The following is a 23,988-nucleotide window of genomic DNA, read 5'->3' as shown; positions in this document are numbered from 1 at the left end:
GTGAACGGTCATGCCCACACTTTGCAACATTAAATTTATCCACCTCTATATTTCTTTCTTGGTGAAGACTGGGGAAGTACAACGAAATAAAACTAAGCATAGTATCAATGTTTTTATAGACAAATGACATAAGGAATACTTTCTGAACTGGATACTGCCAGTTAGAAAAAAAAATCATGGCCTATAGAATTGTCTAAACTGAAGTTTTTCGTGGAATAACCATGGATTAATCAAATTTAAACATCTCAAATAGGCAGCAGCATACTGTTACCTCTCATAGGTGTTTCAAAGAGAACTATCAAATGATAATTCACCCATTCAGAACTCAAGTATGGCTTCCTTCATCATGGCTGAAATTTAAGGAGGAAAATTTAGCCTCATAATTATATTTAGAAATATATTTACATTCTATAATTAAAATTAATCAGTTCTTCTTCTAACAGCAATTGATGGCATGATGAGCTCAATTAGAATACAGTGGTTGTCAGAAGAGTAATTTATTATGGATAATCCACAGTGTGGATATTATAGTGTCAGAAACAAATTTTATTAAATATTGTTGAGTGATGTTGTCTACTGCTGGCAAAAGATCCACTTCAGTGAGTGGAAAATCATTCATAGTCTTCTGTCAATGTCTTTGTTATCAATGTTTAGCTTAGGAAAAAAACAAAGTTCTAGCTTGCTGTCAAGAGGCAGGTTTATTTTCTGAGGCAAATCACTTAACCTCTTTAAACTCAAACATCCATATAAAATGCAAGGGTTGTCTACTTGAACTCTACAGCTCTGCCAGTTACTAAGGACTCAGAAATAAATAAATCAGATTTTGCCCTTATGCTATTCACAGACTGGAGAATGGCAGAGATGTAGACATTTGCAATCCACTGTACAATCTAAGCTAAACAATGTAAGCAAAGAGTTTTGAGAGGGAAGAGGTGTGATGATGCAGAGCGTGTGATCTAAGCGCATCCTAGTGAAAAAGGATTGGTGATATTTTTGCCACTAATGACAAATTTGATTGCAAATTGACACACATTTCAAAACTTACACAATGAAAATTTGAAATAGCTCTTTTCAGCAACAGGCTTCTCAAATATACACACCAATATTCTAGATCTGACCATTTTGCCGTATCTTTGCAGGCATAGCATGTATGTAATAGTACTATCTGTTAAAGAGTTGGTTAGTCCTATCTTAGTAGATGTTTAATAATTAGGGAGTGAAACCATTACGCAATGAGTTCCTAAAATGACTTTATTACTGTGGTTTTAAAAAATCTGGCTTTTGTCAAGTATTTCCAGTTTTAAAAATATAGAAAATGTGTTTATATGATTAAAAGAATATCAAAAAAGAATGACAGTTAAGTCAGTTCTTAAATGGTGGGCATGATTTGAACTTGCAGAATGGAAGTAAAATGTGATGCAAAAGGGAATTGTGAGGTACAGCTAGCAACAGTGTGGGTGAATATAAAAGTAATTTTGAGTTTGTACTGGGCCGGTGGCTATCAAGGAATTGCATAAGTGAATCTTTGAAACCTGGACGTGTTGCCCCCATAGAAATAATTTAATTAATTTTAATTATTTAATATTTAATGACATAATTTAAATAATTAAGTACTTAATTATTTTAATTATATTATAGTTGTAACTTAAAATTATACCCTAAAACACAAGTACCGAAACATATCAAATACTGTAATTCAAGGCCTCATTAACTCAAGAGCTTCTAAGAAAAGTTTTAAGTATTTTCTTCCCAGCATCTCCAGCTCCAAAAGCAAGTTTAAATGTAAATAATTAACACTGTGGTAGGTTTAAGGTTGATATGGTGAAGATGATAGAACATGTAAATATTGGGTGGGTGCTGGCATTAGCAGTATTCATTAAAAAATTACTTTGATTTTTACCTGTTTTGAAATACTGCTAGACCATCATTCCAGCTACTATGTTGGTGATCTGATATACAATCGAAGAGAAACCTATTTGTTCCTAGATGAAAAAAAATTGTAATTGGGCCCAAAGAACTAAGGTTCCTCATCAGAATTGCATGCTTAAGACCAAAAAGACAAGCATTCTGATTCCAATTAATTATCTCTTCATCCTCATTTAGTGCCTGCCTTTCATGTCAAGTGTACCTTTGACATAATCTCTGACAAAAGAATGAAGAGATTTTAATGAGGAGAATCCCTGTAGGATTTTACCTTGTGAAATATGGCTACCTGCTTTCACCTATTCAAATCGAGCATGCACTGTTGTGTGCCTCTGTGCAAAGGGATGATATAAATTTGGCAAAAAAAGTCACGTAAGACCATAACAATCTAACTCAGGTCCAAAGACAGGAAGTTTACTGCAGTTGGTAGGGAGAGGTAAAACTCTAGAAAGGACAGGTGTTTTAGAAAACAGTCTCCAAAGCAGCAGTCAAGCCGGAATATGATAACCTCCCTGCTGAAGGCCATAAAAGTCAAGAAGGCACCCTCTAGGCCCAACCCAGGCAGAGGGACCTGCCAAAAACGGCAGAATGGGAAAGCTGACAAGTGTGTTTGGTGCTCTGTGCAGATTTATTCGGCGGAACCTAGAAAATAAAAATAGTGACTAGACGAGAATGGTTGTGTGCATAAGCCACAATTGTAGGACTGATTATTACAAGTTAGAAATAGAGGGACTGAACATTTTTGGTACACATACCAGCAAGTGATTAATCTAGTTGAGGACCTGAAGTAAATAATTCATACAAAAACATAGTAATTCAAAATTAGGAAAATTAAAAAGTAAGTCAGGACAAAGAAACTACTCTCCAGTTTAAACTTTACTTTAGGCCAGGCATTCTAGTAATCTGGCTCTATCTATATATAGATATACTGGTTACGCATGTATGGCTGTATGTGTGCATATACAGACCCATCGATACAAATATAGGCAACTGATGAGTACAATGTATGAATGACATATACACGTATATACATGTGCATATGTGTATATATATGGTATGTGTATCTATACACACACACACACCCAAGTGTATCTGTACTCATGGTAACCATACTGTCTTATTTTAAGATAGGAGCAACCAGAATATATATTAAAGAGGAATCAACTGTTATCCCAGATTCTCACAACCAATAAAATATTGATTTTTTTCACATCTCCTAACTTAAATTGCTTCACTGTCATTTAGCAAACTTGTTTATTTTTTGTGGCTTGCAATTGTTTATGTGCTTTTCCTATTTCCCCTGGAGTTAGGAACTGTAAATTCCTTAAATATCACTTAATCTTATTCACCTCTGCATCCCACCTGTCTTGCTTGTTTCCCTGGGAAGAGTGGGTTCTGGCAAATTCTTTTCATAGCCCAAGTTGGTCAAATTCCTGAAACAGAAAAAGAACGTTCCTGTTGTATTCGTTTCCTAGAGCTGCCCGTAACATAGTACCACAAACTGATTGGTTTAAAACACAGAATTTTATTTTCTCTGGAGGCTAGAAGTCTGAAATCAAGTGTCAGCACTGCCTTGCTCCCCGTGAAGACTCTAGGCACCCCGGACATTCCTTAGCTTGTGGTAGCATCACTCCAATCTCTGCTTCCATCTTCACGTGGCCTTTTTCCTTGTGTATCTGTGTCCTTTCCTGTTCTTATAAGGACACAGGTCATTGTATTTAAAGTCACTCTAAATCCAGAATGATTTAATCTCCAGATACGGTCACATTCTGAGGTTCCAGGTAAGCATGAATTTGGGCAGGACACTATTCAACCCACTGCACAAATAGGAATGTTCCTATTTGAAAGTCAGTAAGTGCATCATTTCTTCATCCAACAAATATTGATTGAGCTTATGATGAATCAGGTGAAGGAAAATACCAGTGAACCCAACAGGCGGCCCTCCGCTCTCAAGGGGCTTCTCACTTTAGTGGAGTTGAGGGAGGAACAGCAAATATACTTAGGCAGACAGAAGGACGGATACATCTACATGGAAGTATACAGAGAGAGACAGATACAGCAAAAGAAGTAGAGTTAGAGCAGAGAGGTGATGAGTGCAGAAGAAAAATAGAGCAAGATAAGGAAAATGAACATTGCATCATTAAGGTTCTACTTCTTGGATTTGTGTTAGCAAAGTCTATATAAGCCTTTAAGTCACACTTTGAAACAGAGTCAGTCTGTTTAACCTAGTATTACTGTAACTTCAGTGGCTCTTCAAAATGAATTCTTCTAATTCTCAGAAGACCCTTTTGTGCAATGAGGTATGGTAAATATATGAAAGAGTTATAATTTTTAATATTTATTCTTGAGGAAAGAAAGATTTTGGCATGCTATTTTCAATGACCTTCCATGAAAACCAATAGAAGGTTTTTAAAGAAATGTAGTTCAAAAAGAAAGGAGTCACTAAGAGTGGTAGACACAAATCACAAATTTCCCTTTTAATAACTATGATGTTTAGATTCAGCTTCTTTATTTAAAACTGGGTACAGAATAGATCCTTCAATAGATGGTTCTGAGAATTAAATGAGATAGTGTCTGTGGGGTGGTCACCTAGCACATCATCCAGATCATAGTAGGTTTTAAACAAATGTTAGTTGAATCTGAATACCTTTTTACTCTTTCTCTTAATATTTATCATAAAAATGTAATACAATCTTTGCTATCATCATAGCACCATTGGCTGTTTTATTATAATTGAATTGAATGTATGTCTTTGCCTAAAAGAATTTTTATTAAGAAAACCTGAAAGAGTCCAGAAAAATAGCATTCTCCATTAAAGTGTACTTTCCAGGCTCTCTTTTAAATTATTTTAACCTATTGAATTCAAGTCTTCCTCTTAACTATCTAATGGTATTCCTCTATGAGTTACACATATTACGAGGCAAATCATTTTAATGCAGTAGGCCGTTTTATCATCTCTCCAGGAAATTAATTCGCCATACAAATGTCATGCACTGCCCCTTCTGATAGTCGCAAGCAAACGGATACTGGGTAGCATCCTCAGTAGTGCCCCCATACTATGATAAGTAGCTTGTTTGGGAATCATGTGCGTAATCAGAAGAAACAGCTGCATTAATTTGAGGATGGGGGATGGTGCCAGTCTACTTTTAAAATTGTGCCAGTCCTTTAGACTGAAAAACTGCTTTTGATTAAGAGTGAATGTTTCTCTCCCATCTCAACTGCTTTTGCTCTAATCAACCTGATGCCAATTCTTTTATTTTTAATTCATGTCTCGGTATTCCTCTATTTACTGTCAAGAGATTTGGATGAAGTATCTGCTCCTTTTGCAAGAACAAACCTGTAAGAGTACTTTCCTTAGTTTGTCATGTAGTATTTAATAATTCCCTCCTTGAATTTAGAGTTTCTTGAAATGGGCTGAAATCTAAAAATATTTCTGGCAGAAGCAGTTATACCAGACATCTTAATTATTATGTTTCCAAGGAAATGACAGGCTATGTAAGGGAAGCTGACATGTCTCCCTGCAGCTATGTGCTTTTTATATTGGAACTTGAGGCTATTATAAATTACCTAGGCCTGAGACTGGCATGAGCACAAAGCCTCAGATACAAACCAGATGCCACATCATGAAGCTGGTGTTAACCCCTTCAGATTTCCCCTTTTTGCCTTGTGGTACAGTGGCCAAATACAACACTTCCAGGAGCATACAGATTTCTAAAAGGGCAGTAAAAATACTTCGTTGTCTCATTTCCCCTATTTTCTTGAACGCTTGCTGTTTATTGTCTGCCCGCTGTTGGAATCATTCCTGAGGATCCAATCGAAGAGGGGAATGGAGTAAGCTGGAGGTGAAGAGGTTGGGATCCGAGGAGTGCAGAAGGTTGGCAGTTGTTCTGTAGGGCTAATGCTCTTGACAACTATTGTTTGATTTGAGTCCCTGCCTACTCTGCTGAATGCCATGTTTCCACATCAGGAAAGGAACTTGATCTTTGCACCTGCTGCCTCCTTGTCAGAGGGGAGGGGAGAAACACGTGCGCCATCTTTAAGTTAAGCAGCTGATAAAACAGCACTGCACAGTAAATGGAACAGAGCAAACATGTTAAGCTGTTTCCTGTTGGGAAGGTCTTTTGAATTGTACTGCCATGCTCTTTTAGCTTGGTTCTTGAATTTGGGCCACTTCAGTAAGTATTATTCCATTGCTAAAATCCTCAGCCAAGTCCAAGTCCTGCTGCTAAGGACTGAAAAGGCAGTAATTAGCAAAATTGTCATTCTCCAAATACAGGGAAGGATCAAATGGGGCCCACTTAACTTTGTGTTATTAAGCCTCTAGGATTATGTGACTGATCTATTTCATTCATAAAATGAAAATAATGCTATGTATTTTTTACAAACGTATTTGTAAAATGCTTTGTTATCTATTGAGAGAAAACACTGTAACATTATAAATGCCAAAAGACTTCGGAGATATCAGGAAATGGGCTAGAGCCTGGTTTTGGATCTAACACGTCCTTTCTATATTGCCTTGGATATATTTTAATGTCTGTTTTTCACCAAAAACTGTAAGACAAACAAACAAACAAACAGAAAAACATAACACAAACAAACCAAAAATCCAGACATGGCATGCCCTGCCAACTTCATTCTGCAGTTGCAAAAATCAAATGAGAGGAAAAACGTGACAGTGGTTGAAAGATTGTTCAGTACTATAAAATGTACATTTTTATCAGCATTTCATGGGCTTTCTTTTATTGTTAGAAATTGCTCTGGGAACACAAATTGGCAAACACTGTATGGATGAAATAATGAGTGGTATGATTTTGGTAACAAGTACCTACTTGATTAATCTAGAGGAGAAGGACCTTCATTCACAATAGAGCATCTTGTCGGTCTCTCATTACAAATAAAATCCAGTGAAATCCATCAGGATACTGACAGAAGCTGTTAGTAGGGATTCCTGCTTATAGACAGCTGAGTCTGATTGATGAGTTTAGAAGTCCAGCCTCTACACTGCCTCTTATGTTTTATAGGTAGTTCATCTTAACATAAGCCTTAGACATAAGGGGATATTACTTTCAAATAAGATTATTAACAAAATTATACAAATTTGTCATTATAATCAAGAATACTTCTTTGCATTCATGTAATATTTTTTTCATTATGTAGACTATTTAGTTTTTTACCCCAGACAATTTCAAGATGATTTCAATATTACCAATGATTTATGCACTTACTAAAATTAAATATTCTCATTGCTAATTATAGTACAGGTAATAAAAATCTTGGGTTATAAAAATAAGAAAAAATTACCATGTAAAATCATTTTAAAATATATCTAACTAGTCAATTCTTAATTGGGAGATAATAAAACATATCCAGTATAAATATTTCTATCATTTTTTGAAAAAATAAAATATCAAGTACCAGGTAGATTGCACGTTCTGAAACTGGATATCGATCTCAAAACCCAGCCCTTCGCACTTGCTGTGATTCACTTGTAGCAAGGTCACCCGCCACCTTCTCTGAGCCAGTGCACCTATTCCCCAGTTGCTGTGAGTGATAATGGGTAATGGCTCACAGACTTCCCCCTCTTTGGAAAGTTGTCCTTGGCAAAATAGAACCTGCCTCATCTGATAGGTTTTGCCCACCCAGAGGAAGCCCACAACCAATGACTGACTAAAAGGGGAACACAAAATCCCAGTCCACTCGCCAGAAGATGGGATCAATTTTGTGTTACAATTCATGCAATTTAGAATTCAGCTGAGACCACATCCTTGCAAAGCTTTCCAAAGTCATCCCGCTTTCTTTCACTGATAAATCTTGTGCTCCCAAATACTTGTCTCAGTTTCTGCTTCTAGGGAACCCCCCTAAAACAGTTGTTGGTACCAGGATTGGCCCTAAGAAGCAGACTCCAGGGATTCTAAAGTTTGTTCTCTTGCCAGCTAGTGAACAATGAGAATCCTGGCACTCCATAGTTGGATCTTGATGTTTCTTAAGATCCTATACAATGCAGGGGCGCCTGGGCGGCTCAGCCATTAAGCGTCTGCCTTCGGCTCAGGTCATGATCCCAGGGTCCTGGGATCGAGCCCCACATTGGGCTCCCTGCTCTGCGGGAAGCCTGCTTATCCCTCTCACACTCCCCTTGCCTGTGTTCCCTCTCTCGCTGTCTCTCTGTCAAATAAACAAATAAAATCTTAAAAAAAAAAAAATCCTATAGAATGCAATTGCTGAGATACTTACTGTGGTGCCCTGGGGGGGAGAAAGGAGATGAACTGGCTCATCTCTGACATGAGAGAGGTCCAGGGCAAATGACGGTTATAAGTAAGGACTGCTAAACTGGGCACCTATCATGGAGTAATACCAAAGCTTTGAAAAGAGAAGATTACCAGCTTAAGCAATTAAATACCGGTTAAAAGAAAAGTGTGAGAGCCAGGGGACCTCCAAGGAAGCATTTTAAGTTAACTTCATAGAGTACAGCCTGAAGGCAGCTAAAATGTGGACCAGGATCAGGACCCAATCTTAAGAGTAGCAGAAATGTAGACAATTTTAAAATCACAGATTTGGCAAGTGTCCAAGTATCCAGGACCTTGATAAGAAAGGAGAGGGAAGCTTGGGGTTGGAGAGATTTTCCTGAGCCTTTTAAGATGTAGAAATTGTCAAACCGTTCTCATTAGGAAAAAGCGCTCTCCCTTCTTAAAAATTATTGTAAACTTCATATGAGGACGTGTCTCACCAAATGCTTTCCAGCTTAGGATATGCTCCTATGTGCCCTCCTGGTCACCAAACTAATCACTAGCATGGCGTGCCTGGGGAAGGACTAAGCCAGTATGGAAGGAAAGGTATTACGAACTCTGCAAGCCATAGGTTCTGGCTGGTAGGTACCAACAGGAACCAGAAACATATGCCTAGGAGTGGATAATGAGGCTTCTGGAACAAGGGTGGCATAATAGAAAATTGAATATGTGAGAGTTTATCAATAAGGGGACCTTCTTTATGACACAAGATTTAGCACCCTGGCAAGAGCCCCAAATTCAAATTCCTAGAATGCTCATGGTTTGATTTTTGAGTGTCAACCCTCCTTCATTATCTACAATTTGAATCCATGAAACCCTGGTAGCACTTCAGAGTTAGGTCTCTGCTTGATCCTCTTCCAATCTGATTTGTCATCTCTGTGACCCATTTCACCTTACGCACACCGTATCAGAGGTTTCTCGCCTGCACACCTCTTTTCTATTAGCAAGAATGCTGGCTTTAACACAGTAAAAATGAATGCATTTTTATACTTATGAGCCAGGCATTGCAATGCACCCTATAATGGCTGCCAATGGTCCAATGTCCACAGTTCTTATATGGTTCCCAAGTTTGCTTTAGAACCTGCTTGACAGATCCCAAGGGATCAGGGACTGCTGCTAGCATTATCACTACCACATGATCTGTTTATCATCCTCTGCTGGAGAATGATTACCCCTTATGTTCTACTGAGCTGGTGCCTCCTCCAAACTATCTGATATCTCTGGATCTTATTTATAAACAATATTGTTAAGAGAAGTTTCTTCCTTGTTCAGGCAGAAAAAAATAGCTCTCTGAGCAAAGGCTCAGTAATATCACAAGCTTGAGGAGTTATTCCTGGTTTTGAGGCTGGTTAATACTCCATTTCATTCCTCTGCATGTTATGCCCAGAGCCAAGTACCTGGAGAGAGTATACATCAAACAGTATAAAAACTGTGATATGGAAGCCTGAAGGTAGGTGCCATGGGCAGGCTAATAATTAGATTTATTCTGAAATAGATAGTCTTTCATTATTTTTCCATATTATACTGAATGTATTCAATATTTTAAGAATGGAAAGAACTCAATATATATAAATAAAAACTATATTTAGAAATAAATTTAATTATTAACTCATAATTGATTCATAGAAAAATATCATAAAAAATTAGTAAAACATTTCACATTTCTGGAATACCTGATTATTCCCATTTGTGTGTGCATGTGTGTGTGTGTGTGTGTGTAAATGTGTATGTATTTATTTTAGCTGAAGCATTTCCATTTTCTTTTTGCAGGTTAAATAAAGAATTGCTTATAAAACCTACCGTTAAATGGCACTGTATTGTAATCCATTCCCTTGATGTTTTAAAAACCTTTATATATAGTCACCATAGGCAGTTACCTGTCTGCTCTACCCAATCAGCAGGCTCAGGATTAAATGGCTTACAAAAGATGTAAAAGAAAATAGAAAATCTAAGAGGCGATATTTCTTTTCTCCACAGTTGTTCATGTATCCAGCCCAATTATTTTTTATAAATGTTCCCCATTGTTGAATTTTTTTATTAGAAAGGGAGTAAATTATTTAAAGATTATAAATTACCCAGAAGTGTATTAGTGATTCAATAAATACAATGACTTTTATTTACATATACAAAAAATATATTAAATGAGAACTTGCTTGAATAATTGTAAGGTGAATTTGCCTTCTGCATTTTTAGAGTATTGTTAAAGCTTCTGGTTCAGCAGCTGTTATCGTTACAGTCATTCATCTTTTCCTCACTGCAGTTTTACTCTTCATCAATAAGGGACTGAATATAGTTTCCCCAAAACAATACTGAATTTTAATACCTTGGTTTATAAAATCTATATAGGAATAAGTAGGAAAAAATTTTAAGTAAAGTTTTCTATGAAAATATAACATGCATAAAGAGTACACGAACAAGAAGTGTGCATATACATGAATTATGACGAAACTAATACACCCAGTTAACCTCCAAACATGATAGAAAACAGACAATTATCTATATTTCAGAAGCTTCTCATGTAAACCATCCAATGACCTCCATCTTTCCTCTCCAAAGCTTAATCATATTTTGACTTCTAATATCACAGACATTTTTATCTACTTTTGAATTTTAAATAAATAAAGTTTATGTCTAGGTAATTTCACTCAACAATTTCTTTGGAAGACTGATCCATGTTTTTGTATGTAGTAGTTCATTTTTATATATTATTGTATCATATCCCACTGACTATATAATTATATATTCTTCTCTAGATGAACATTTGGTTGGTTTCATCTTCAGCTATTACAAAAGTATGCTGCTATGAACATTTCTGCACATGATTTTAGTGGCCATTTGTATGCATTACTCTCATGAATATACATAGGAGTACTAAGTGAATTTTGAAAAAATTTAGTATACAAAGTTAAAATACATAAATCTATTGCATTTCTCTGTACTAGCAACAAAAACTACAGGATGAATATTTTTTTAAAAACTCGTATGATGCCATCAAAACCAAAGTAGTTTGGAATGCATTCTTCTTTAAAGATGAGTTAGACCCACACTGAACTATAAAATATCACTAAAGGAAATTAAAGAAGATCTAAAAAAAGAAGGGATACACATGTTCATAAATTAGAAACTGGTATTTTTAACTGTCAATTCTCTGAAAATTTCTTTATATAGTAAAAGCAACTCCAAAACTCATCTCAGCAGTACTTATTTTTTTTAGAAATTTTAAATTTTAATCTAAAATGTACACAAAATGCAAAAAAAAAACCCACCAGACTATAAATAGCATTCTTGAAAAAGAACAAATTTGAAGGTCTTATATTACCTGTCTTCAAACATAGTACAAAGCTACTATAACCAAGCTACTGTCATGAGGGTCAACAGGTAAAGAACCCAGGACTAGATCCAGACTCATACAATTCATCGATTTGTAACAAAAGTATAAAATTATCCAATGAGAAAAGGAAAAATTTCTTTTGTTTGTTTTTCTTTTCATTTTTGTGCTTCTTTTTTCCCCCCCAAATATTGATTTAAATTCTAGTTAGTTAACATACAGTGCAATATTGGTTTCAGGAGTAGAATTCGGTGACTCATCACTTACAAACAACACCCAGTGCTCATCACAAGATCACAAGTGCCCTCCTTAATCCCCATCATCCGTTTAGCCCATCTCCTCATCCACCACCCCTCCAGTAACCGTCAGTTTGTTCTCTATAGATAAGAGTCTGTTTTTTGGTTGGCTTCTCTTTTTCTCCCTTATGTTCATTTGCTTTGATTCTTAAATTCCAAATTTTAAATTTTATAGCTGAGTAATATATATATATATATATTATATATTATATATTATATATATTATATATTAATATATATATTATATATATAATAGATAGATGATAGATAGATAGATAGATAGATAGATGATAGATAATGTCACTATAAATGTCAGGGTACATGGATTCCCTCCAATCAGTGTTTTTGTATCTTTTGGGTAAATACCTGGTAGTGCAATTGCCAGATCATAGGATAGTTCTATTTTTAACATTTTGAGGAACCTCCATACTGTTTTCCAGAGTGGCTGTACCAGGTTGTATTCCCACCAACATTGTAAGAGGGGTCCCCTTTCTCCCCATCTTTACCAACATCTATTCCTAATTTAAGCAAATCTGAGAGGCGTGAGGTGATATCTCATTTTAGTTTTGATTTGTATTTCCCTGATGGTTAGTGATGTTGAGCATCTTTTCATGTGTCTGTTGGCCGTTTGTATGTCTTCTTTGGAGAAATGTCTATTCATGTCTTCTGCCCATTTTTAAATTAGATTATTCATTTTTTGAGTGTTGAGTCTTATAAGTTCTTTATATGTTTTGGATACTAACCCTTTATTGGATATGTCATTTGCAAATATATTCTCTTATTCTGTAAATTGCCCCTTGGTTTTGTTGATTAGTTCCTTAACTGTGCAGAGCTTTTCATTTTGATGTGGCCCCAATAGTTTATTTTTGCTTTTGTTTCCTCTGACTCAGGAGACAGATCTAGTGTGAAGCTGCTACTGCGAATGTCGAAGAGGTTACTGCCTATGTCTCCTCTAGGATTTTGATGGTTTCTGGTCTCCCATTTAGGTCTTTCATCCATTTTGAATTTATTTTTGTGTATGATATAAGAAAGTGGCTGGTTTCATTCTTTTGCATGTTGCTGTCCAGTTTTCCCAACACCATTTACTGAAAAGACCATCTTTTTCCCACTGGATAGTCACTTATGCTTTGTCAGAGATTAACTGATCATATAGTTGTGGGTCCATTTCTGGGTTTCTATTCCACCAACTATGTGTCTGTTTTTGTGCTAGTACTTATATTGTCTTCTTCACTACAGCTTTAGTAATGCAACTTGACGTCCAGAATTGTGATGCCTCCAGCTTTGCTTTCCTTTTTCAAGGCTGCTTTGCCTATTTGGGTTTTTTTGTGGTTTCTATACGAACTTTAGGATTGTTTGTCTAGCTCTGAAAAATGCTGGTGATATTTTGATAAGGATTGCATTAAATGTGTAGACTGCTTTGAGTAGTGTATTTGTTCTTCTAATCCATGATCATGGAATGGTTTTTCATTTCTTTGTGTCATCTTCAGTTTCCTTCATAAGTGTTTTATGGTTTTCAGAATACAGATCTTTTACCTCTTTTGTTAGGTTTATTTCTAGGTATCTTATGATTTTGGGTGCAGTTGTAAATGGGATTGATTCCTTGATTTCACCTTCTGCTGCTTCATTATTTGTGAATAGAAATACAACAGATTACTGTACATTGATTTTGTATGCTACATCCTCACTGAATTTGTATATCAGTTCTAGCAATTTTTTGGTGGAGTCTTTTGGTTTTTCTATATAGAGTATCATGTCATCTGCAAATAGTGAAAGTTTGACTTCTTCCTTGCTGATTTGGTTGCCTTTTATTTCTTTTTGTTTTCTGATTGCTGAGACTAGGACTTCCAGTACTATGTTAAATAACAGTGGTGAGAGTGAACGGTCTTGCTCCTGGCCATACACGGAAAGCTCTCAGTTTTTCCCCACTGAGGATGATATTAGCTGTGGGTTTTTCATATATGGCCTTTATTATACTGAGATGTGTTCCTTCTAATCCTACTTTGTTGATGGTTTTTATCATGAGTGGATGTTGTACTCTGTCTTGTTTTTACTGCATCTATTGACAAGATCATATGGTTCTTATTCTTTCTTTTATTAATGTGGTGTATCACGTTGATTGACTTGTGAATATTGAACCACCCTTGCAGCCCAGGAATAAATCCCACTTGATTGTGTTGAATAATTCTTTTAATGTCCTGTTGGATTCAATTTCCTAGCATTTTATGGAGAATTTTTGCAGCCATATTCATCAGGGATATTGGCCTGTAGTTCTCTTTTTTAGTGGAGTCTTTGTCTGGTTTTGTTATCAGGGTAACTTTGGCCCTATGGAATGAATTTGGAAGTCTTCCTTCCATTTCTTCTTTTTTTGGAATATTTTGAGAAGACTAGGTACTAACTCTTCTTTAAACATTTGGTAGAAGTTCCCTGGAAAGCCATCTGGCCCTGGACTTTTGTTTGTTGGGAGATTTTTGATTACTGATTCAATTTCTTTGCTGATTATGGGTCTGTTCAAGTTTTCTACTTCTTCCTGTTTCAGTTTTGGTAGTTTATAGGTTTCTAGGAATTTATCCATTTCTTCTAGGTTGTGCGATTTGTTGACATACAATTTTTCATAATATTCTCTTATAATTGTTCATATTTCTGTGGTGTTGGTTGTTATTTCTCATCTCGCATTTGTGTTTTTATTTATTTGGGTACTTTCTCTTTTTGATAAGTCTGACTGGGGTTTAAAATTTTACTAAGTTTTTTTCAGAGAACCAGATCCTGCTTTCATTGATCTGTTCTACTATTTTCTTAGTTTCTATATCATTTATTTCTGCAAATAATATTTATTATTTCCCTTCTTCTGCTGGCTTTAGACATTGTTTGTTGTTCTTTTTCTAGTTACTTTAGGTGTAAGGTTAGGTTACATATTTCAGATTTTTCTTGCTTCTTCAGGTAGGCCTGTAATGCAATATACTTCCCACATATGACTTCTCTTGCTGCATCCCAAAGGTGGTTTGGAACCACCTATTTTCATTTTCGTTTGTTTCCATGTATTTTTTAATTTCTTCTTGGATTCCTTGGTTGACCCATTCATTCTTTAGTAGCATGTTGTTTAAACTCCATGTATTTGTGGTCTTTCCAATTTTTTTCTTGTGCTTGACTTCTAGTTTCATGGAGTTGTGGCCAGAAAATATGCATGGTATGATCTCAATCTTTTTGTACTTGTTGAGGCCTGATCTGTGACAGAGTATCTGGTCTTTTCTGGAGATTGTCCCATGTGCACTTGAAAAGAACACAAATTCTGCTGCTTTAGGATAAAATGTTCTGAATATCTGTTAAGTCCAAGTGGTCCAGTGTGTCATTCAAAGCCATTGTTTCCTTGTTGATTTTCTGCTTACATGATTTATCCATTGATTTAAGTGGGGTATTAAAGTCCCCTACTATTATTGTATTATTATCAATGAATCCTTTTATGTTATATATATATTTGGGTGCTCCCATATTGGGGGCAGAAGTATTTAGAATTGTTAGATTATCTTGTTGGGTAGTACCCTTCATTATGATATAGTGCCCTTCTCCATCTCTTGTTATAGTCTTTGCTTTAAAATTTAGTTTCTCTTATATAAGTAGGGCTACTCCGTCTTTCTTTTGACATCCATTTGCATGAAAAATATTTCTCCACCCCCTCACTCTCAATCTTCAGGTGTCTCTAGGTTTCCAATGAGTCCTTTGTAGGCAGCATATGGATGGGTCTTGTTTGTTTTTTTTTTTTTTTTCCATTCTGACACCCTACATCTTTTGATTGGAATGTTTAGTACATTTACATTCAGGGTAAGTATTGATAGATGTGTATTTAGTGCCATTTTATTATTTCTTTTGTCATCGCTTTTGGAGATTTTCTCTGTTCCTTTCTAGTCTTTGTCACTTTTGATCTTTCCTTTCCCACTCAAAGAGTCCCTTGTAATATTTCTTGCAGGGCTGGTTTAGTGGTCACAAACTATTTTAGTTTTTGTTTGTCTAGGAAACTTTTTTTAATCTCTCCTTCTATTCTCAATAAAATACTAGCTGGATAGAGTATTTTTGGCTGCAGATTTTCCCATTCAGTTTGTTAAATATATCATGACACTCCATTCTGGGTTGCCAAGTTTCTGTGGAGAGATCTGCAGCTAAACTTATTGGTCTTCCCTGGTAAGTTAGGGATTTCTTTTGTCTTGCTGCTTTTAGGATTTTTTCTTTATTGCTATATTTTGCAAATTTAATTACAGTATGTCTTGGTGTTGGCTTGCTTTTGTTGATTTTGATGGGAGTTCTCTGTGCCTCCTGGATTTGGATGTATATTTCCTTCCCCAAATTAGAAAAGTTTCCAGCTATTATTTCCTCAAATAAATTTTCTGCCTTCTTTTCTCTCTCTTCTTTTTCTGGGACTCCTATGATACAAATGCTATTACATTTGATGGACACTACGTTCCCTAAATCTATATTCATGATCCATAATTCTTTCTTTTGTTCAGTTTCATTATTTTCCATTATTTTATCTTCTATATCACTCATTCATTTCTCTGCTACTTCCATCCATGTGTTCATTACATCCAGTCTGTTTTGAATCTCAGTTATTGCATTTTTCATTTCTGTTTTTAACTCTTTTATCTCCATGGTAAGGGCCTCCCTGAAGTCTTCCATTCTTTTCTCAAGCCTTATGATTGTCGTTTTAAGTACTTCATCAGGCATATTATATCTGTTTTGATTAGATTTCTGACTATAACCTTTTCTTGTTTTTTTCATTTGGGATGAATTCCTCCACCATGGCATTTTGTCTAAGTCTCTGTCTTCTCTGTGTTAGAAAAGCCTGTTCTGTTTCCTGCTCCTGAGAGTAATGGCTTTATGAATAAGAGGTCATATGCTGTCCAATCCTAGAGTTTCTGGGAAAGTCTCTGATGTGTGCTGTGTGGGTTCTGATGTTGTGTTGTGGCTGCTCTATACTTCAGGCCAGTTATCTGAAGAGGCTTTTCTTGCCTGTAGTGGGAAGTGTTTGGATCTTGGCAGGTGTGTTTGTGCTTATGCTGAGGAGCAGGGAAGGGGAGCAGGGAAGGGAAATGATGCCTACTGGGGTTTTCTTGTCCCCAGAAAGGCATCTTTGAGAATGCCACCTCTCACAGATATGCTCCAAGAAGAGTGAAGAATCTCTCTCCTGTGAGTCTTAGGCAGTCCTCAAATTGCACAGACTGGCCCTGGTTGCTTGCCTGTCTTCTCTCCAGGAGCAGGGCAGGGCCCTAGAACTCTATCACAGCCAACCCCACTGACCTTTAAAACACCAGTCTTCAAGCCCCACTGGTTGCAAAAAGTCATGAAAATCAGCCATTCTTGTTTTCCCTGCCAACAGCTTTGGGAAAGTGTTATCCCTGTGTGATTCCCTCTGTACTACTCTCTCTTGTGCCTCCACAGCACCCATGATCCCTTTATCCCCCAAACCAGTCTCTGCACTTCCTAACTTCCTTTATACAGCCTCTTTCTCCCTCTAGCTGTAGTTTGTTCTGTCAGTCGTCAGGTCAATTTCTTGGGTATTCAGAATGATTTGATAGCTATGTAGTTGTTTTTTGGAGATGAGATGAGCCTAGGGTCCTCCACCATTTTACCTCCCCCCACCACTGGAAAGTTTTTCTCAAAAAGATGCCAGAATAGTTGAATGTTCATTAGAAAAAATTTAACTTCTTAATCTTTCTCACACCTTATAGCAAATTTAATTTAAAATGAGCCATATCTATGCATAAAAGCTAAAACCATGAGGTTACAAGAGAAAAGATTTCTCAAAAAAATATATTTTGACTTAAGTAAATGAAAAAAAAATTAGATCATAGAAAGCAATAACCATAAAAGAAAAATTGATAAACTGGATATCATCAGGTTTAAAAACATCTTCTCACCTAGAATATATTACCAACTCCTGAAACTCAATAATAAAAAGACAACTCAATAAAGATGGGCAAAATTTTGAACAGATATTTCACAAAAAAACATGCAACATACAAGAAAGGTCAAAAACATGTTTTAAAATCCTTAATATCATCAGGGAAACTCAACGTAGAACCAGGATAAGCTATCACTACAAAATTTCCCCTTCATGAATGCTTGTGAACTTCCTCCTTATGAATTTTCACTTTAGATTCAATGTTGAAATCAGGAGGATCCCAGGCTATTTTCTGAAACTCTTTTTCTACATTAGTCCCTTCTCTCTGTTATTCTCTCCCATAAATTCCAGGCCTCAGTTATTACAAAATGGATTTCCATATCTGTCACACAGAATACAATTTGAAGTTTGACTTTACCAAACATAGGCAAGAAGTGGAAAATAAAAAATATCATCCATTTTTGGGGGTAATGTAAAATGATGCAAACACTTGGATAAAGTTCAGGCTGACAGATCAAGAGCCACAGGTGCAAAGCATGTGCTCTCCTCTTCCACTTCTGCCCCAGGGTAACTCCTAGACTCAATACATACATTGGCATTGTGGGTACAGCCCCCTCTCCCCATGGAGAAAGGCTGCCATGACAGTTCCAGTACAAACCTTGTGGGTTCAAAAACTCCCCCTCCCAACCTGTGGGAGGAGTCCCCTAAATGATACGAAGCAGTCTCCATTAGAGACCTCTCCACTGTACATCACATTCCCAGCCCAGAAAGACAATAAATATCCAATCCCCAAACAACCTAGGGCCAATTCCATCTAGGAGAACCTACCTGCTCTCCCACCTTGAGAGTGTACTTTCCCTTTAATAAGCTGCTTTGTGCTTGCTATTTCCTTTGGCTATCTTTATTCTAGAGTGAATCCCCACGTAAAACTCCTTGTGGGGAATCCAAGGACCAGAGACCTCCACTCAACACAACACAGACTCTCCCACCACTAATAGTTACATATTACAGAATAAAAGATCAGTAACCTTGAAAACATAACAGTCTCAGTGGCCCTCAGGACAGTATTAAGCCACCTAACATACATATATTTGGGGTAAAAAAGGAAAGAAATGTGGAAAGAAAACATTTTTTTGAAAAAGTCTCACAAATTTTCCATATTGAGGCAAATTTTAGACCTACACATCCAAGAATGTCAATGAAACCCAAGCAGGACAAATAAAAAACTCTACTAGAGCACATTAAAATCCAATTGCTGAGCACCACTGATTAAAAAAAAAAAAAAAATCTGAGGGTGCCTGGGTGGCTCAGCTGGTTAGGTGTCTGCCTTTGGCTCAGGTCATGATCCCAGGGTCCTGGGATTGAACCCCACATCAGACTTCCTGCTTAGTGGGGGTCTGCTTCTCCCTTTCTCTCTGCCCCTTTCCCCACTCATGCTTTCTTGTTCTCTCTCTGAAATAAATAAATAAAATATTTTTAAAAATCTGAAAAGTAGCCAGGGTAAAGAGATGTATTATATACAGAGAACAACAACAACAACAACAAAATTAGAAAAAACCCAGAATCTTTATCAGAAATTAAAGAGACATGAAAATGGAACAAAACCATTAAAGTACATACTGAAGGACAAATATTAAAATGAACTAAAATGCTATACCTAGCAAAAATACTTTTCAAAATTGAAAGTGAAATAAAGATGGTTTCAGAAAAACTAATGCTTAGAAAAGTCATCAAAGGTAGATTCTGAACTACAAGAACATAAATGAAGTTTTTCAGATTGTAAGGAAATGATAAAACTTTGGTTTCACCACCGACATGTAAGCAACTTAAAGTTGTCACACCCACTCTTACAAGAAGAAAAAGAGGAGCAAACTGAAATCAATATTACTTGGGCTTATCAAAAAATTAGGCTTATAAGAGCAAATCACCATCTGAAATCTGAAGAGACAGGCAAATATAGAGAATCACAACTGAGATCAGTTTACCTGAAACTGAAGCCTCTTGGGCCATAAAGTGAGAGGAACCGTTAAATGGTAGTTTTGATCAATTAGTGGAAGCTGAGTGTGAGACTGAGAAAATCCTGGGGACTGCAGTCTTAGGGAGTCTCTCAACTTTCATGGGTTTTACCTCCATGTTCCCCACCAAGCTATCATAGTAAAGACCTGAGAAAGAGCTCCTTATGGCCTTGGGAGGAAGAGGTAAATCTTAATCATTGTAAAATTTAAAAAAAAATTAAAGAAAATATCCCTGCGCATTCTCCTTAAAAAGTTCTATACTCCAAAAAAGATTTTAACAGAGCCTCATCCACATGGAGGAGAAAAGAGAATTCCACACACCCTATCCTCTCTAACCTTACTATCTCACCCAAAGGAAGAGAGCAAAAAAAAGGTATACCACTGAGTAGGTCACAGCCAAGAAACACAGGTACATCAAAACACTGAGACTGTATAATCATAATTATATAGATTATGTCCCCTCTCTCATTTTACCACCACACCAACAGAGCCCCAGTAATGAAAATAGCAGACTGCAAACAACGAGCATTTTTTTAGAATGTCCCTCAACTGGGATTTATCTTAGGTTTTTCTAATGATTACATAGGAGCTAAGACAACCACAGAGAAAAAGCGCCATTTTTATTACATCATATCGAAAGTTATCATGATTTATCTCTAGTTGAGGTTGTGTTTGTCAGGTGTCTCTACTGTAAAGCTACTCTTTTTTCTTCCTTTCTGTACTAGACTATTTAGAACATGCTTAGCCCACTTTTAAGGAGTGGTAAGTTACGCCTCACCCCCTCGAGGGCAGAATATCTACATAAATTGTATGTAGAGTTGTGTATATACATATATAAATTGTATGTATTTTCTTCTACGTACAATATCTGTCTCCTTTCCCATACATATTTATTTATTCAGTAATTTAAGTATATCAGTGTGGACTCATATTTATTTTGTATTTTGGCTTACAGTTTTGCAGTAACTGATTTTACCTTACCTATCCAATCATATCTCCTAATTATACAACAGAAGCCTTTTCCATGAGCAGAGTAAATCTTTAAAATGCTATCAATATCTATCAAGGTCACATTAGCTGTCCATGCTCTTTTTCACATCCAAATGTCCTCATAGATCTTCTATGCCAATAAAAATACATCATTTCTTAAAGATTTATTTCATTTCTTAAAATTTTCCCCAATTCCTCAATGTATCATCTTCTTCCATCTACAAACTAATTTTTCTTTCTCTGAATTCCTATGGAATTTCCACTTTACTGTACTTGGAAGTTACTCGGTCCCACCTTTTAATTTTTCTTAGATAATTCCTTTATACTTATTTTTAAAACTAGATCAAAACCCCTAGGATTTCCAAATCATTTTTTTTACATACCACACATGAGACAGAGCTGATGATGAACATAGGAAAAAGAGGAGGAGACTATGTTTATGAAAATATGATCATGAAGCTTTGAACAGCAAATTGCATTATTGTTGTCAACTATTCAGTCTTCCTTCTTTATAGGCAGATAATACAATCCTACTCCCATTGACTTCAATCATTAATTGCTTTTCTTTTGCACAATTACCTTGTGTTAGCTACTGGGAGATGTATGCCGCATCCAAGCAGACATTTTTATTTTTATTTTTTTAAAAGATTCTTTATTTATTTATTTGACACAGAGAGAGCACAAGCAGGGGGAGCAGCAGAGGAAGAGGGAGCAGCAGAGGAAAAGGGAGGAGTAGGCTCTGCGCTGAGCACAGAGTCCGATGTGGGGCTCGATCCCAAGACCCCGGGATCATGACCTCAGCCAAAGGCAGACGCTTAACTGACTGAGCCACCCAGGCATGCCATCCAAGCAGATATTTTAGGAGACATTGCAAGTTTCCACCTGCTCTTTTGTTCCTATGACCTGGGCTATGGGACGAACATGTCCCAGAAAGCTCTGTCCATTGGGGCAGTAAAATATGAAGGTATATTGCGCAGACCCCAATCTGGACTGCATCCCAAAGCAAAGTCATAGCAAACAAAACTTCAATGAGAAATATCTATTTGATGTTGTAAATCATCAAGAATTTTAGGTTGTTTATTTTATAGCATGACCTAGCAATATCTAATAGACTCAACTCCAGCATTTAGAAGACATGAATAGGCACTCTTCCGAAATAGACATCCAGATGACTAACAGACACGTGAAAAGATGCTCAAAATCACTCATCATCAGGGAAATACAAATCAAAACCATGATGAGATACCACCTCACACCTGTCAGGATGGCTAAAATTAACAACACAAGACACAACAGGTATTGGCAAGGATGCAGAGAAGGGGGAACAATCTTGCACTTTTGGTGGGAATGCAAGCTGGTATAGTCACTCTGGAAAGCAATATGTTAAAACATTTTAACGAATGTTAAAAATAGAAATACCCTACTATCCAGCAATTGCACTACTAGATATTTACCTAAAGGATACAAAAATACAGATTTGAAGGGATACATGCACCCCAATGTTTATAGCAGCATTATCAGCAACAGCCAAACAATGGAGAGAGCCCAAATGTCCATCAACTGATGAATGGATAAAGAAGATGTGGTATAAATACAATGAACTATTAGCCATCAGAAAGAATGAAATCTTGTCATTCGCAACGACATGGTTTGGAGCTAGAGTGTATTAAGCTAAATGAAATAAGTCGGAGAAAGACAAATACCATATGATCTCATATGTGGAATTTAAGAAAAAAAAAACAGATGAACATATGGGAAAGGGGAAAAGAAGAAAAAGAAAGAGGGGAAACAAGCCATAGGAGACTCTTAATCATAGGGAACAAACTGAGGGTTGATGGAGAGAGGTAGGTGGGGGGTCGGCTAGACGGGTAATGGGTATTAAGAAGGGCACCTGTTACGATGCGTACTGGGTGTTGTATGCAAGTAATGAATCACTGACTTCCACTCCAGAATCCAATATTGTGCTCTATGTTTACTACCTAAAATTTAAATTATAAAATTTTAAAGATAAAAAAAGTCCTTGAAGAAAAGAACTTTTAAAAGCACATTTTCTTCATCCATATATAGGGTAAAACAAGTCCATCCTGATGTAGATACTTAGGAATTGTCGTGAAAAGCATCAGGTGAGATTTTTAAAAGTGTGGTGACTCTTTTGATTTCGTTTTTGACATAATGATTTAGTTTTGAAATATGTAAAATTCTTAAAGTAGTTCATGCCCTGAAGCAAATATTTCAAGAAGTTTAAAGATAAAACACATAAATTATAGAAAACTATACAACTCATTTATTATTTAGATAGTATTGAGAATCCAATAATATTATCTTAATTTGACTTAAATTTTTGTTTGAAGGGTCAAGGAAATTTCAGATTATGAATTCAAACCCAATTCTCAGTTAAGTATCTTATTCCTTTATTCTATTGACTCTGTCTTTTCCAGAGTAATAGATGTTAAATTGTGTATGAGAGGCAATATTGGCCATTGTTAATGACATATCTTGAACCACTTTGCCTTCACAGTCTGCTTTGAATTTCCTACAGAAGAATGCCCCAAATCATATATAATTATTAGGAGAATAGAGATTTAGGGGCACCTGGGTGGCTCAGTCATTAAGCATCTACCTTCGGCTCAGGGCGTGATCCTGGCATTCTGGAATCGAGTCCCGCATCAGGCTCCTTGCTGGGAGCCTGCTTCTTCCTCTCCCGCTCCCCCTGCTTGTGTTCCCTCTCTCACTGGCTGTCTCTCTGTCTGTCAAATAAATAAATAAAATCTTTTTTTTTTTTTTAAGGAGAATTATTTAATCATGTGTTTTTCATTATATTTAGCTTTTTAATACACATTTTCATAGCACTTGGCCAGTACAACACTATGATCAAGAAAATTATAAGATTTACCAAATTCTGCCACACCAATTTAAAAAAGAAGCAATACAGTAATAAATGAGAACCCTATATAGCTAAAGGTCAACACTGTTTCTTAATGGCAGAAGTTTTTAAAAGTATGGTGGTAAGCAAACTGATATAATTTATTATTAACTTCCATAGAAGCTTCCTTTCTTCAAGATTTAGATTTTTTAATTGCATATTAAATATGATTTGCAGTGTCAGCTGAGATCACACCAACATCTTTGGTGGTATTTATTCAAGAGATGACCTATTACACATTTTTGTAAATAACCAGTTGATCCCCATGATATTTTTTTTTATCTTAAGCAGCTTAAAAATCTAAGGCCCAGAAGAAAACATTATTAAAAGAATCTTTTC

This window comes from Ursus americanus, chromosome 4, assembly GCF_024610735.1.
Source record: "Ursus americanus isolate L20-20 chromosome 4, mUrsAme1.1.p, whole genome shotgun sequence".
In the NCBI taxonomy this organism is placed as follows: domain Eukaryota; kingdom Metazoa; phylum Chordata; class Mammalia; order Carnivora; family Ursidae; genus Ursus; species Ursus americanus.
This window is presented reverse-complemented; position numbering follows the sequence as displayed.